At 46.3% G+C, this 15,857-nt stretch overlaps 1 long non-coding RNA gene across 1 annotated transcript in view; it reads left to right on the top strand.

The window, feature by feature from the left end:
• The window catches only part of LOC127488328 (uncharacterized), a 66,501-nt gene that overhangs the window by 26,739 nt on the left and 23,905 nt on the right, over positions 1-15,857 (top strand). Inside the window, exon 2 of the long non-coding RNA XR_007916002.3 lies at positions 961-1,087. This is a non-coding gene — a long non-coding RNA (uncharacterized LOC127488328). The remainder of the gene's footprint in view (positions 1-960; positions 1,088-15,857) is intronic.

Genomic DNA, 15,857 nt, shown 5'->3' with positions numbered 1-15,857 from the left:
CATTAATCGTCATAACACACTTTTTTTTTTTTTTTTTTACAGAGTGGATAGTGAGAGAGACAGAGAGAAAGGTCTTCCTTTTTCCGTTGGTTTACCCTCCAATGGCCGCTACGGCCGGCACACCACACTGATCTGGAGGCAGGAGCCAGGTGCTTCTCCTGGTCTCCCATGCGGGTGCAGGGCCCAAGCACTTGGGCCATCCTCCACTCACTCCCAGGCCACAGCAGAGAGCTGGCCTGGAAGAGGAGCAACCGGGACTAGAACCCAGTGTGCTGGCGCCGCAGGCAGAGGATTAGCCTAGTGAGCCACAGCACTGGCCATAACACACTTCTTAATAGCATTTCAGGGACTCTGAAATTCCCAATGCTGAAAATTTCTATCCTTGACCCCACTACTTCTCTGTATACCTTTTTGTCTTTAGGTCAGTCATTGGGGTCTGCCATTTGCAGAGAAATCTACTGCATGGTACTTGAAATGCCACATGATATAGAGAGATTTTTAAGTAAAGAAACTGAGACTCAGAAATGGGTATTGACTTCAAATTTAGATCGGCACTCAACAACAGAGGTTGAGCTTCGGATGTGGGTTTCCTTGAATCTGTTTCCATACTGACTCTTAAGCCAGAGAGCTGCTGCTGCTGCTTTTTTTTTTTTTTTTTTTTTTTTTTTTAGCGTGTATATATTTCCAAGGGACAGGTTAGGAAGAGTGGAAGGAATGAGACACTCACTGAAGAAAGAATAAGGCTAAAGGAAAGTTAGAGCCCAGGCAAGGAGAGAGGCCGGAGGAGGTGGAAGTCCCAGGAAGAGGAGGTGCCACAGCGTGAGAAAAAGAGTTGAGAGACCAGCTCCACTATACAATCAGCCTACTCGAAAACCTCACCCAGAAAAACAGATCCAAGTGCCCCTCCAGATCTTACTATTTCCACAGCTGTGTCTTAGCTGCTGCTTATCTTTCTTCCAGGAGATTCCTTGGAATGAAACCAATGGGAGTCCGGGGTTTAGGAGAGTCTCATCAGAGCAGATGGGCCCGCAGCCGCCAGAAAGCTTGTTGCCTTTGGCTGGAGCACCATCCTGGAAATGAACGTCTTGTGAGTAAACCCCAGCAGGCTCAGCCTTAGGTCGGCTTCTCCGTGGAGAAGGGCCTCGTGTACTCCTGCCTCTCCCCTCCTCCTGTGTGCACGTTAAAAATCACATTCTCTGTGCACTTTCCACCTTAAAGCCATATTGCCCATGAGCACCCCCCCGAGAATGGCTTCTTAATGCGTTTGGTTCCGTGGTATGTGTGAAAGTGCGCTACACAGACGGTCGGGAGCCTTAGTTCTGGGTGCCACCCAATCACTGATTTCCCTTGGGACCAAATCGCTCCTCCCTGTGCCAGTTTCCTCAGCTGTAGGTTTGTTTATAATAAGCACAGCTTCTGTTTAGGAAATGTCCACTGTGTACCAGACGTCTCACTGAATTCTTTCAGCAGTCCCACGACATAAGTACTATTATTGTCCTACTAAACAGATAAGAAGAGGCCAGTGTTATGGCGTAGCAGGTTAAGCCACCATCCAAGACACCACCATCTCAAAGGGGCGCTGGTTCAAGCCCCGACTGCTCCACTTCCATTCCAGCTCCCCTGCTAATGTACCGGGGAAGCAGCAAAAATTTACATAAGTCCCTGGGCCTCCGCACCCATGTGGGAGAACTGGGTGAAGCAACTGGCCCAGCACTGGCTGTTGAAGCCGTTTGAGGAATGAACCAGCAAGTGGAGGATATTCTCTTTCTCTCTCTCACTCTCACTCTGCCTTTCAAATAAAATAAATCTTTTTGAAAAAACAGATAAGGAAACAGGCTTAGAATTTTCATATTCCGGCCGGCGCCACGGCTCACTAGGCTAATCCTCCGCCTAGCGGCGCCGGCACACCGGGTTCTAGTCCCGGTTGGGGCGCCGGATTCTGTCCTGGTTGCTCCTCTTCCAGGCCAGCTCTCTGCTGTGGCCCGGGAGTGCAGTGGAGGATGGCCCAGGTGCTTGGGCCCTGCACCCCATGGGAGACCAGGAAAAGCACCTGGCTCCTGGCTCCTGCCATCGGATCAGCACGGTGCACCAGCTGCAGCGCGCCGGCCGCAGCGGCCATTGGAGGGTGAACCAACGGCAAAGACCTTTCTCTCTCTCTCTCTCACTGTCCACTCTGCCTGTCAAAAAAAAAAAAAAAAGAATTTTCATATTCCAACACTCTTTTAAATTGCTAATCTCTACCCGTGGCTCATACTATGCCTTCCTTTAGCCATAGCATTTATCACCATCTGAGATACCACATATTTTACTTCTTTGCCTTCTACCCCTACAAGACTGTAAGCTCCATTAGGAAATGGATTATTGTCCGTTGCTGAGTTTCCAGGACCTCAATATGCCTCGCATATAGTAGGCACTCAAATATTGGCTGAATGAAGAAATGAGTTAGTGAATTCTTCATAGGAGTGTGATTTGGTGTAGACTCTAAAGAAGTTAGCTTAGCAATAGTAATTTTTTTTTTTTTGGACTGGTAGAGTTATAGACAGTGAGAGAGAGAGACAGAGAAAGGTCTTCCTTCCATTGGTTCACTCCCCTAATGGCTGCTGTGGCCAGTGCTGTGCCGATCCGAAGCCAGGAGCCAGGTGCTTCCTCCTGGTATCCCACGCAGGTGCAGGTGCCCAAGCACTTGGACCGTCCTCCACTGCCTTCCCGGGCCACAGCAAAGAGCTGGACTGGAAGAGGAACAACCGGGTCTAGTACCCGGCGCCCTAACCGGGACTAGAACCTGGGGTGCCGGTGCCGCAGGCACTGTGCCAAGTGTGCCACGGCGATGGCCCAGCAATAGTAATTTTTAACAGGCACTAACTTTGGACCTACAACTACAGAGCTAGAAATTTATCCTGTGGACGATGTATTCATGTTATGTGCCTAATACTGCAAGTGCAAGGATGTTTACTATAATATTGTTTGCTAGAAGACGACTAGAAACAATATGTTAATAACAGGAACTCATTAAATAGTGATAGATCCCTATGGTGAATTCTGTGTAGAAATGGTGAAAAGGTGCTAGCACTGTGTGGCGTAGTGGGTAGAGCCACCTTTCAAATAAATAAATAAATCTTAAAAAGAAATGGTGGGCCGGCGCCGTGCTCACTAGGCTAATCCTCCGCCTTGCGGTGCCGGCACACCGGGTTCTAGTCCCGGGTGGGGCGCCGGATTCTGTCCCAGTTGCCCCTCTTCCAGGCCAGCTCTCTGCTGTGGCCAGGGAGTGAGTGGAGGATGGCCCAAGTCCTTGGGCCCTGCACCCCATGGGAGACCAGGATAAGTACCTGGCTCCTGCCATCAGATCAGCGCGGTGCGCTGGCCGCAGCGCGCCGGCTGCAGCGGCCATTGGAGGGTGAACCAACGGCAAAGGAAGACCTTTCTCTCTGTCTCTCTCTCTCACTGTCTACTCTGCCTGTCAAAAAATTTAAAAAAAAATGGTGAAGAATGAAGTAAATCTGCATTTGCTGATAGCAGCAACCTAAGATATTGATTAAGTTAAAAGGGGGTGTAGAACAGTATATTCTATTGAAAGGCTGTGATAGTTTTAAAGATATACTTGTTTGCACATGGACTGTGTCTAGAAAGAAAGACAAGAAACAAATAGTTGCCTCTAAGGATAGAGACCAGAAGTTATTGATTGGAATGAGAAATATACTATTATTAATCAGGACACAATTCACAAACTACATGGATAACCCACTTAAGGTATACAATTCGGTAGTTTTTGGTATACTGCTTAGTCTTTTATAAAATATTTTACTCAGAAAATTTTTTAAAGATTTATTTATTTATTTGAAAGGCAGAATTACAGAGAGGCAGAGGCAGAATGAGAGAGAGGTCTTCCATCTTCTGGTTCACTCCCCAAATGGCTGCAACAGCCAGAGCTGAGCCGATCTGAAGCCAGGAGTTAGGAGCTTCTTCCGGGTCTCCCACACAGGTGCAAGGGCCCAAGGACTTGGGCCATCTTCCACTCCTTTCCCAGGCCATAGCAGAGAGCTGGAATGGGAAGTGGAGCAGCCGGGATTTGGACCAGCACCCATGTGGGATGCTGGCACTGCAGGAGGCAACTGTATTATTTTTTGTTATTTATTTATTTTTTTGACAGGCAGAGTGGACAGTGAGAGAGAGAGACTGAGAGGAAGGTCTTCCTTTTGCCATTGGTTCACCCCACAATGGCCGCTCCAGCAGTGCGCTGTGGCCGGTGCTCTGCACCGATCTGAGGCCAGGAGCCAGGTGCTTATCCTGGTCTCCCATGCGGGTGCAGGGCCCAAACACTTGGGCCATCCTCCACTGCCCTCCCGTGCCACAGCAGAGAGCAGGCCTGGAGGAGGGGCAACCGGAACAGAATCCGGTGTGCCGGTGCCGCAGGCAGAGGATTAGCCTGTTGAGCTGCAGCGCTGGCCAAGAGGCAACTTTAACCACTATGTCACAGCACTGGCCCTAATCAATTTATGAGGTATCATGCTTGCTGTTTTGATACATGTATACATTGTGTAATGTCTAGTCAGGGAAAATATATATATTTACTTAAATATTTAATATTCCTTCATGGTGGAAACATTCAAAGTGCTATCTTCTAGTTTTTTTTTTAAAGATTTATTTATTTGCTTGATAGAATGGCAGCAAGAGAGAAGGAGGGAGAGAAAGAGTATCTTTCATCTACTGGTTCACTCCACAAATGACTGCAACCACCAGGGCTGGGCCAGAGTGAAGCCAAGAGCCTGTAACACATGGGTGGCGGGAGCCCAAGCACTTAAGCCATCTTCTACTGCTTTCCCAGGTGCCTTAGCAGGGAGCTGGATCAGGAGCAAGCAGCCAGAACTCAAACTGGTGCTAATATGGGATGCTGGCATCATGAGTGGTGGCCTAACCCACTCTGCCACAGTACCAGCCCTGCGGTACAGACATGTTACATCTTAACCACTAGGCTAAATGCCTGCTCTCAGAACCTTATAAGTTCTTCCTCCCATGTAACTATAACTTAGGACCCATTAATCAACCTTTCCTTATCCCCCCATCCCTTCACTGCCCAGCCTGTAGTAATCACCATTACACTTTATAAACTTCTGTGAGCTTACCTTTTTGTTAGACCCCACATGAGAGAGATCATGTGATAACTTGCTTTTCCATCCGTGTGTTGCAAATGACAATATTTTATCCTTTTTATAGCAGAATATTATTCCAGTGTGTTTATGTGCCACATTTTCTTTATCCATTCATCAGTGAATGGGCAGTGGGTTGTTCCCATTTCTTGGCTGGTAGGAAGAGTGCTGCAGTGAACATGGGGGTGCAGATGTCTCTTTGATGGTGGTTATGTTTCCATTGGATATAAACACCCAGTGGTGAAATTGCTGTATCATATGGTAGTTCTAATTTTAGTTCTTTCAGGAACCTCCATACTGTTTTCCACATTGGCTATACTAATTTACACTCCTGCCAGGAGTGTGCAAGGATTCTCTTTTCTCCACGTCCTCACCAGCATTTATTGTCTTTTGTCTTTTTGACAATAGCATTCTAACTCTAGAGAGGTGATATATCATTTCAGTTTTGACTTGAATTTTCCTGATGATTAGTATTTTTTCATATACCTATTGGCCATATTTGTATGTCTTCTTTGAGAAATATCTGTTTAGATCTGCCCATTTTTAATTGGATTATTTTTTGTTTTGCTATTGGAGTGCTTGAGTTTCTTAGATATGCTGGACATTAACCCCTTTGTCAGATGTATAACTTGGCAACACTTTCCCCTCTGTAGACTGTCTCCCACTCTGTTGATTTTGTATTTTGCTGTGCAGAAGCTCTTCCATTTGATGAAATCCTTATTTGTGTAATTTTGCTTTTGTTTTCTATGCTTTTGGAGTCTGATCCAAAAAAAATCCCTGTTATTCCACTGTCTTTAGGCATTTCCCTCATGTTTTCTTCTAATACTTTGAAAGTTTCAGGTCTTATATTTAGGACTTTAATCTATTTTGAGTTGATTTTTGTCTATGATGAGATACGGGAACTAGTTTCATTCCTCTCCATGTAGATATCAAATTTTCCCATTATTATCAATTGAAAAGACTGTACTTTTTCTAATTTAAGTCTTTAGCACCCCAAAAGAGGAATTAAGAGTCTTTCAGTTTGAATGTCTCTTGGATGTCCCTTGTACCCATACTGACTAATAGTAGGGCACACAGCCATTGTATCATGATATCATTGTTTCTGTTTCTCTACAACTTTGCAGCAAATCTTCAGGGCCTATCTCAATTTCTATTTCTAACAAAATATCTCTGGTTGCTCTACTTCATCTAAATTCTCACTTAATTCTTAACTTGTATAAATACTATTTTAAACTCATAATTACTAATCAAAGAATGGTGTGTGATATCTTATAGCTTTGTCAATTTATGAGTCCTAGCGTAAGCTCTAGGAAGGCAAGAGTTGGGTGTTTGATTGCCTGTAGTAGGTGGTTGATTGGGTTGATTCATGCCATACTGGGGCATCATGATGGGTGAGAGCTATGATTTTAGATGTGAGTTTTTCAGAATGTTTCTCTGCACCTCCCAGCAGAGCTGCCTACTGGACCACGAACATTGGAGTTGGTGGAGAGTGTCACTGTCTCTCAGTTGCTAAGAACTAAGAGTGATCATTTTCCTGGTGAACTAATCTTGGCATGAATTACACCTTCATTTATGTAATTGTTTGCAGTTTATCTTATCATCCTTCCCACACCTAATAGACTGGAAATTTCATGAGAAAACATTGACTATGTCTGGCTTGACCCACCATTGTATCTCCAGCCCCAAGCCTGGCACCTAATAGCTGCACAAGAAATACTTGTTGATGGATTGGATGAGTGGTCATAGCACCCTGTTTTACAGATGAGAACACAGAGGCTCAGAGACTTGGGGCTCCCTAGTGGCAGAGGTGGGGTATAAAGGCAGGTCTCCTGGTTCCCTAGCCATCCAGCATTCTTTCTATTTTCCTTGCATCCTCTGAATGTTAGAATAGGAAAATCTTGGTGTCTAGTCCAGCTCTCTCATTTTATAGATGGAAATCTGAATCCCAGAGAGAGAGAGAGAGGGAGAAGGACTTACCCAAGGTCACAGAAAGAGCCGCTGGCAGAGCCAGACCTGTTGCCTTGGTGCCCAGTGCCTAGGTCCCTGGCTCCCAAGCGAGTGCTCTTTGTGAAAGCACAGAAGAGCAAGGCTGGGTTGGGCTCCTTTCCAAGCCCCTGCGGGAGGTCACATAGCCGAGCAGCTCTCCGAGTTCCTTTTCTATTATTAGCCTGAACTTTTAGTGACTCTGGTCTTCAGCAGCCTTTTTTCCCCTTTTTTCCTTTGCATTTGGTTTGTTGTGTATATGTGGGGTGTGTGTTTTAAATAAATGGTGCTACGTGTAGGAAGTGGGCCTCCGTTCTGCTACAGAAGCCCGAGGAGAGTAAACGTGAGAGACAGGGCCCTGAGAAAACAATTGACTTCCCTTCCTCTGAGGTGACCCCTGTGTCCAAGAGCCGCCCTCTCTGCTGCCTGTCACAACTGCCAAGCCAAAGCTAAGCCCCTCACACAATAAGAAGGAAATTGCCAGAAAGAATTCATAAGGAGGGCTGGCCGACTGTATCGGCGGCCGCAGCCTCATTTTGGTGAAGACCAAAAAATCAGCTCTTCCCCAGTCGTGGTTCTTCTTCCAACATTCACTTCAATTCCCTACCTACCAGCCACTCATCATCACTAGATGTGAATGAAAGCCCCTTCCTGACGCAGTGCTAGCCTCTCTATCCCACTGCTTTCTCTGCTTGGCCAAACATCGACTCCAAATAGGGACCCACAAGAAATTTAAGCAACTATCAACCTACAGTTCCTTGGAAAGGCTAAGGATAGAAGTAACTGGTGTTGCTGACGTGCACAATGACCAGTGAGAGGAACAGGCCCACGTCAAGTTCAGCTGAGCTAGGCTCGATCAAGGAAAATTCAGGGGCACAGCTTGAACCAGTTCTTCTGTGTTAGTTATCTGTAGCTGTTCAACATAGTATCCCACTTGGTATGTTAGCTCTCTATTGCTACATAACAAATTACCTTACAACTTAGTAGCTTAATATATTATTACTTTATATATATTTTATCTATTTGAAAGACAGAGAGACATAAATCTTTGATCCACTGGTTTACTTTCTAACTGCCTGCCACAAACTGAGCTGAGCCAGGCCAGGCCTAAGCCAGCAGTCTGGGATTCAGTCTAGGTTTCCCATGTGAGCAGCAGGGATGAAAGTACTTAAGCCATCACCACTGCCTCCCAGGATGTGCATTGGCAGGAAGCTGGAATCAGAAGTGGAACTGGGACTCAAACCCAGGCACTCTGATTTGGGACCCAGGTGTCCTAAATGGTGTTTGAACTGCACCAAACACCTGTCCCCTTAATGGCTTAAGGCAATAAGAATGTGTTATCCATGAGTTTCTGTGGGTCAAGAATCCAGTTGTATCCTAGCTGGCTGCCTCTGGTTCAAGGTCTTTCATGAGGCTGCAGTCAAGCTGTTAGCCTGAAGCCCATGGATAGGGTAGAGGGGAATCAAAGTTTAATGTCATTGATATCATCGGCAGGTCTCAGTCCATCCTGACACAGGCCTTTCCACAGGGATATTTCAAGAGTTGGTGCCAGCTTCCCCCAGTGGGGAGATTTAGGAGAGTGTAGAAGTGACCAAGATGGAAGCCACAGTTCTTTTAAATAATCTACTCTCGGGGCTGGTGCTGTGGTGCAGCAGGTTAAAGCTCCAGCCTAGAGCGCCAGCATATGGGTGCCGGTTTGAATCCCGGCTGCTCCAACTTCTGATCCAGCTCCCTGCTAATGCACCTGGGAAAGCAGCAGAAGATGGCCCAAGTGCTTGGGCCCCTGAACTCACATGGGAGACCTGGAAGAAGCTCCTGGCTCCTGGCTTTGGACCGGCTCAGCTCCTGCTATTGTGGCTATTTGAGGAGTCAACCAGCAGATGGAAGACCTCTGTCTCTCTCTTTCTGTGTGTGTGTATGTGTGTGTACACCTCTCTAACTCTTTTAAATAAATCTTTAAAAAAATTTTTTAAGAACTTACTATTAGAAGCGATATTATATCACTTTTGCTGTACAGATAGTTGTTGACTGACAATAGTTGAATTATGTTTTTTCAGCTTTATGGTGGTACAAAAGCATACTCATACAGCCATCTTCTATTCACGTTCAGTACAGTATTCAGTAAGTTACATGAAATATTTAACACCTTATTATAAAATAGGCTTTTAAAACTATCAGTCCATTTATCTGAAAGACAGAGAGAGATCTTCCACCTATTCACTCCCCAAATGCCCACAACATCTGGGGCCAGGCCAGGCCAAAGCCAGGAGCCAGGAACTTAGTCTGGGTCTCCCATGTAGGTAGCAGGAACTCAATTACTTGAGCCATCACCATTGCCTCGCTGCGTGTGCATTAGCAGGAAGCTGGAATCCGGAGTAGAGGCAGAGCTTGAACCCAGGCACTCTGATGTGGAATGCAGGTGTTCAAGTGGCATCTTTTTCTTTTTTTTTTTTTTTCTTTTTTCTTTTTCTTTCTTTTTTTTTTTTTTTTTTTTTTTTTTTTTTTTTTTTGACAGGCAGAGTAGACATGAGAGAGAGAGAGAGAAAGGTCTTCCTTTTGCCGTTGGTTCACCCTCCAATGGCCACTGCGGCCGGCGCACCGTGCTGATCCGGAGGCAGGAGCCAGGTGCTTATCCTGGTCTCCCATGGGGAGGTGCTTATCCATGGTCTCCCAGGGCCCAACCACTTGGGCCATCCTCCACTGCACTCCCGGGCCACAGCAGAGAGCTGGCTTGGAAGAGGGGCAACCGGGACAGAATCCAGCGCCCCAACTGGGACTAGAACCCGGTGTGCCGGCACCACAAGGCGGAGGATTAGCCTAGTGAGCCACAGTGCCCGCTCAAGTGGCATCTTAACCACGGCACCAGCCTGCCCCTAAAATAGGATCTGTGTTAGATGACTTTGCCCAGCCGAAGGTTAATGTCAACATTCGAGAACCTTTAAGATGGGCTAGCCTAGCCTATGATGTTTGGTAGGTTAGGTGTATTAAATAATTTTCCATTTTACAGTATTCTCAACTTACAGTTTATCGGGAGGTAACCCTGTTGTAATTCAAGGAGCTTTGTATTCTTTTCCTCGAAAGAGAGTCACTTGACTCAGCCACATACAAGAATGTGAATGCCCGGAGGCAGAGATCAACGTGGGCCATCTTAGAGGCTGCCTGTGACGCTTTGCTGGACGAATAGGATTTTAAAACAGGCTTACGGAACGGGGTGGGTAGGGAACAGGAGTGAAAGCACAGAGGTAAAAAGGTTTGGGGATGACTTCATTAGAGCAGGGTATCAGAGTTGGAGAGCAGAAGGTAACTACAGCGCTCGACTGGGCCCAAACTGAACTGGGTTTTTAGTACCAGGCCACAGAGTTTTATTTTTATCCTTGAGTTCCTGTGTGTATCCCCCCACTCAACTGTAAATTCTATAAGAACAGGAACTACCTCTGTTTTATTCTTGTTACGTCTCTGTCACTTATTATAGAGGCTGGTATATTGTAGTGACCAAGAAAATTTGTGGACTGACAAATCTGTGAAGTTAATTTTTTTAGTTAATTTGTAATAAATAGTGCAGAGTTACTAAATTTTTTTTAATTTCCAGCTGAATTAAACCTCACAAAGAAACCCATGTAATTTTGGATCTCCAATTTTGGATATAAATGTTGTTCCCTATTTCTTATTTCTTTTTTTAAAATTTATTTATTCATTTGAAAGGCAAAGTGAGAGAAAGGGAGAGACATCTCCCTTCCACTAGTTCACTCCCCAAGTGGCTGCAATGGCCAGGGCTGCACCAGGCCAAAGCCAGGAGCCTTTAACTCCATCTGGGTGTGCTGTTATGGGTGACAGGGGCCTAGGTACTTGGATCATCTTCTGCTGCTTTCCCAGGAACAATAGCAGGAAGCTGGATCAGAAGTGCAGCAGCCAGGATTGAACCAGTGCTCATGTGGGAGGCCAGTGTCACAGGTGGTGGGTGGCTCAGCCTGCTGTGCTACATGCCAACGCCAATCAATTATTTTTTAAAAAATATTTATTTGAAAAGCAGAGAGAGATCTTCATCTATTAGTTCACTCCCCAAATGCTTATAGTAGCTGAGACTGAGCCAGGTGGGAGCCAGGAGTCTGGAACTCAGACGAGTCTCCTACGTGAGTGGCAGGAACCCAGGTATTTGAGCTATCATCTGCTGCCTCCACGGGTGCGCGTTAACAGGAAGCTGGATCAGAAGTGGAGGAGCTGAGACTCAAAACAGGCACTCTGATATGGGGTGTGGGTGTCCCCGGCAGCATCTTAGCCACTGTGCTGAATGCCTACCCCATACTCTTCTAAAGGAATGATAATTTCCCATTTTGGGGAATTATCTTTAAAATTCTTCACATCCACAAGCTTATGTGACATGACAACAGCCTCCAGGTTGGCAGAGGTGGAGTTGTTTTCCCTAAAGATGAGCACACAGAGGCCGTCTGATCCAGATCTGGATTCTGATTTCTGCTGTGCGTTGGTGTTATCTGCCCTTGGCCACTTGAGTCTGGCCCCTGGAGTACCGCCTTCCTCCTCCTGCCTCACTCCAGCAAAACTTACCAGCCCTTCTAGGTCCTCCCATTGGATTTTCAAAGTGATAACCAGTTGGCTGGGGAATCTATTACTAATAAGCTGTGTTGATTTGTCAGTGAGATATTAGGAGGAATCCTAGCCAAATCGATTAATAATGTGTGATATTTTATAGCTTGAAAAAAATTTCTTCACCCATCTAACTTACTTTAATTCTAACAAAATCATTTACAGCACATCCCATTATTCCATCTATTTTCAAGAAAAATGAACAGACTCAGAGATTAGGTAGCTAGCCCAGGACCATACATGTAAGCAGCAGAATCAGGACTTGAGCTCAGACACTGTGTACACCTTTTACTATGTCTCTGTAGAACCTGACATCTCTGGTTACCTCAGAATACTCTGTTATTCTGAAGTTCTCCTCTAAGCCCTCAAAGATCTGGCTCTTCCCTCCCCCGCCAGTCCACTCTGCTCCTGTAGTGCTGTGACTTCCATCTCAGCCACACACTGCTTGCTTCTTGTGACTGAAAACTCTTTGAGCCTTTGTTTTCTCACCTGTGAAATTAAACCACTGACTGGTATAATTTTCCAATTTTAAGAGTCTGGTAAACTGATGGTCTTTATCTTCCACTGTGTTCATTAAACAAATTGTTTATTGGCACCTGCTATGTGTGGGGCATTCTGCCAGGTACTGGGCCAGAACAAGGAACAAAATAGACACAGGGGTCTATTGCCCATCCCCCAAAAAAACTCATGCAGGAATCTTATGTTGTTTTTTTAAAAAGATTTATTTATTTTTAAAGATTTATTTATTTATTTGAAAGTCAGAGTTACAGAGAGAGGAGAGGCAGAGGCAGAGAGAGAGAGGTCTTCCAAACGATGGTTCACTCCCCAATTGGCCGCAACGGCCAGAGCTGTGCCGGACTGAAGCCAGGTCTCCCATGCAGGTGCAGGGGCCCAAGGACTTGGGCCATCTTCTGCTGCTTTCCCAGGCCATAGCAGAGAGCTGGATGGGAAGTGGAGCAGCCACGTCTCGAACTGGCGCCCATATGGGATGCCAGCACTTCAGGCCAGGGCATTAATCCGTCTTATGTAAATCGTATTAAGGAGGTAGAAACTGGGGCTGGTGCTGTGGTGTAGCAAGTTGGGCCACTGTCTGTGCCACCGGCATCCCATGTGGGTGCTGGTTTGAGTCCCAGCTGCTTTGCTTGCAATCCTGCTCCCTGCTGATGCACCCGGGAAAGCAGTGAAGGATGACCCAGGTGCTTGTGCCCCTGCACCCACATGCGAGGCCTGGAGGAAGCTCTTGACTTCGGTCTGGCCCAGCTATGGCCATTGTGGCCACTTGGGAAGTGAACCAGCGGATAGAGGGTCTCTCTCTCTCTGTTTCTCTCTGTCTCTTCCTCTCTGTCACTCTGCCTTTCAAATGAACAGATAAATCTTTTTTTTTTTTTTTTCCAAAAAGGTAGGAACTTAATCTGTCTATGGTGTTTACAGGTGAGCCCTTTGGAAAGTGACTGGTTTAGACTAGGTCATTAGGATAGGGAACCATGAGTGAATCCTGGTAGCGTTGAAAGGAGAAACCAGACAGACACATGTGCTTCATCAAGATGTGGTGTAGCCAAGGGGTCCTTAACAGAGCCTGTGCCAATGCTTCTGGGACCTTGCACCTCCAGGACCATGAAGCAAAATAAATCTCTTTATAAACTAGTTTGCCTCAAGCATTTTTTTAAAATAAAGATTTATTTATTGGTTTGACAGTTAGAAGGGACACACACACGGGGGTGTGGAGAGAGAGATTATCAATCTTCTATCCACTGGTTCACTGTGCAGATGGCTATGACAGCCAGCACTGGGCCAAGTGAAACCAGGAGCTTCTTCCATGTCTTCCACTTGGGTGTCAGGGGCCCAAACACCTGGGCCATCTTCTGCTGCTTTTCCCAGGCCATTAGCAGGGAGCTGGATCTGAAGTGGAATAGCCAGGACACAAACCAGCACCCAGAGGGGATGCTGGCACTGCAGGAGGCAGCTCTGCCACAACACTGGCCCTGCCTCAGGCATTTTGTTACAGTAATGAAAAGCTGCCTGATACACTGTTGCATTTACCTGCATGCCAGGAAAAGACCTCAAAGGCATCTAATAAAGTCTTTTACAGAGAGAAGAGTCTGGCATTGTGGTGCAGTGTTAAGCCACTGCCTGTGATGTTGGCATTGCATATGAGCGCCGGCATCCCATGTGGGTTCCAGCTGCTCCACTTTTGATCCAGCTCCCTGCTAATGCAACTGGGAAAGCAGCAGATGAGTGCTTAGGCCCCTGCCCAGATGGAGCTCCTGACTCCTGGCTTTGACCTGGACCAGCCCCAGTCATTGTAGCCATTTGGGGAGTGGACCAGCAGATGGGAGATCTCTCTCTCTTTCTCTCTGTTTCTGTCTCTCTGTAACTCTGCCTTCTAAGTAAATAAATCTTCAAAACAAATTCTTTTGTGGAAGAGAAGAGGGACTCCTGAGGGTGAGTGAAGTTCCCCGGAGTCACAAAGGAAGAAATGGACAGAGGGATTCAGGAAGCGGGATCTCTTCACCCCTGAGTTGGGATGTTTTTCTTCCACACTAAGCCTTGTGCTGTGAGTTCTCCTGGAATGTGGTTTGTTTCAGCGAGCTAATTAGACTGGCCTCTCAGACGGCTGTTTGTCCCTGAGATATGACTGCATTGTGCTGCTACTACCAGCAGCTGTCGACAGAATTCACTCTGAGTAGTCAGCATTTCAACACACTGAGACAGAAATTTTAATTTCGACAGAAGTACAATCAAAGTTGGACACACAGAGCAGGAGCCAGTTCACAGACGTGGTCCCCCCCCACCCCCTCAGGCCAGCAGGACCTCCTCCTCTTCCTTTCATGCTGCCAGTGCCAGAGTCTATCCCCATTATCACATCGTGTGTTTTTCTGGGCCACTCACTACATTTCTTTGCTTTTCTCCAAATTAGAACCTGAAGCAGCTGGCTGTAGATCCAGGCCCACCCAGGTATTGTACGTGACACCTTCACCACTGCCTGCATCCGGTTTCTCACAGTGAGACAAGGAAGTCTCACTCCTGAAGTGATGCTCAGTGTGGGATCAGCCCCCATATGGTTTCTCAAAGCACCTTCACACATTGTTCCATGTGACCCACAGTGGCTCATCAAACTTGGGCGCCAGCCAGTTGGCCCCTATATACAGAACACCTGTTTGCACTATTGGCATTCAATAAGTGTTCGTTTCACTACCCCTTGCCACACCCGTGTTTTTCATTTTAAATTTTATCAAAGTTATACAGGCACATCATTTAAAAAGTGAACCCGTTCTACAAGGTTTATTAAAACAAAGAGCAGTCAGTCCTCGGCCTCCCTCTACCCACCCCAAGCCCATTTCCCTTTCCGTGGAGGGACCACTTTCAACTTGTTTAACTAATTCTTTTGGAATTTACTTATCTCTAAATAACATGTTTGTAATACTACTTCCTGATTTCTCAGTCTTAGGCGTTATCTATTCACTCCTTACTGTGCAAGATGAGGATTTAGCTCTCCACTCTCTGCCTCTACACATGTGTAGCCTCCCAGTGCCCCTTGCAGTATCGTTACTGTGTATCTCGTGGTGGATCAGTAGTTAGGGTATTTGTAATTATGACAACGTGGATGCCACTCACAGCTAAGCCGTGTGATCCGCTGTGATTTCTTTTCCATCCCAACATCTCTGTCTGTGTTGATCACCTTGTTTTTTCACGCACTTGGGTTGCTGAGATCTTATCAGTGATCACTGCTATCACCTAATAAGCCAGCTATCCCCGTCTGCTCTCACCATGTTCTTCGGAAAGCCGTTTAGAGTCTTTTCTCCTGCCATACAACTGTCATCCTGCAAACCCTCGCCTCGCTCCTTTTACCATAACCTGAGGGATTCCCTTGCCTGTTTTCCGTATTGGATCACCGTTCCCTAGATCCTGTGTCTTCCCATTTTGTTCTTTCTTCCCTCTTCTTAAAAAAAAAAAAAAAATGTTATTTATTTGAGAGGCAGAGGGACAACCAGAAAGTGCTTCCATCCGCTGGTTCACTTCCCAGATGCCTGCAATGCTCAGGGCTGGGCCACACCACAGCCAGAAGCCAGGAAGTCAGTCCATGTCTCCCACATGGGTGGCAGAGGGCTGGTTACTTAAACTGTTACC

The sequence above is a fragment of the Oryctolagus cuniculus genome, chromosome 21 (genome assembly GCF_051225735.1).
Source record: "Oryctolagus cuniculus isolate XC-2025 breed Fujian yellow rabbit chromosome 21, ASM5122573v1, whole genome shotgun sequence".
In the NCBI taxonomy this organism is placed as follows: domain Eukaryota; kingdom Metazoa; phylum Chordata; class Mammalia; order Lagomorpha; family Leporidae; genus Oryctolagus; species Oryctolagus cuniculus.
This window is presented reverse-complemented; position numbering and strand designations above follow the sequence as displayed.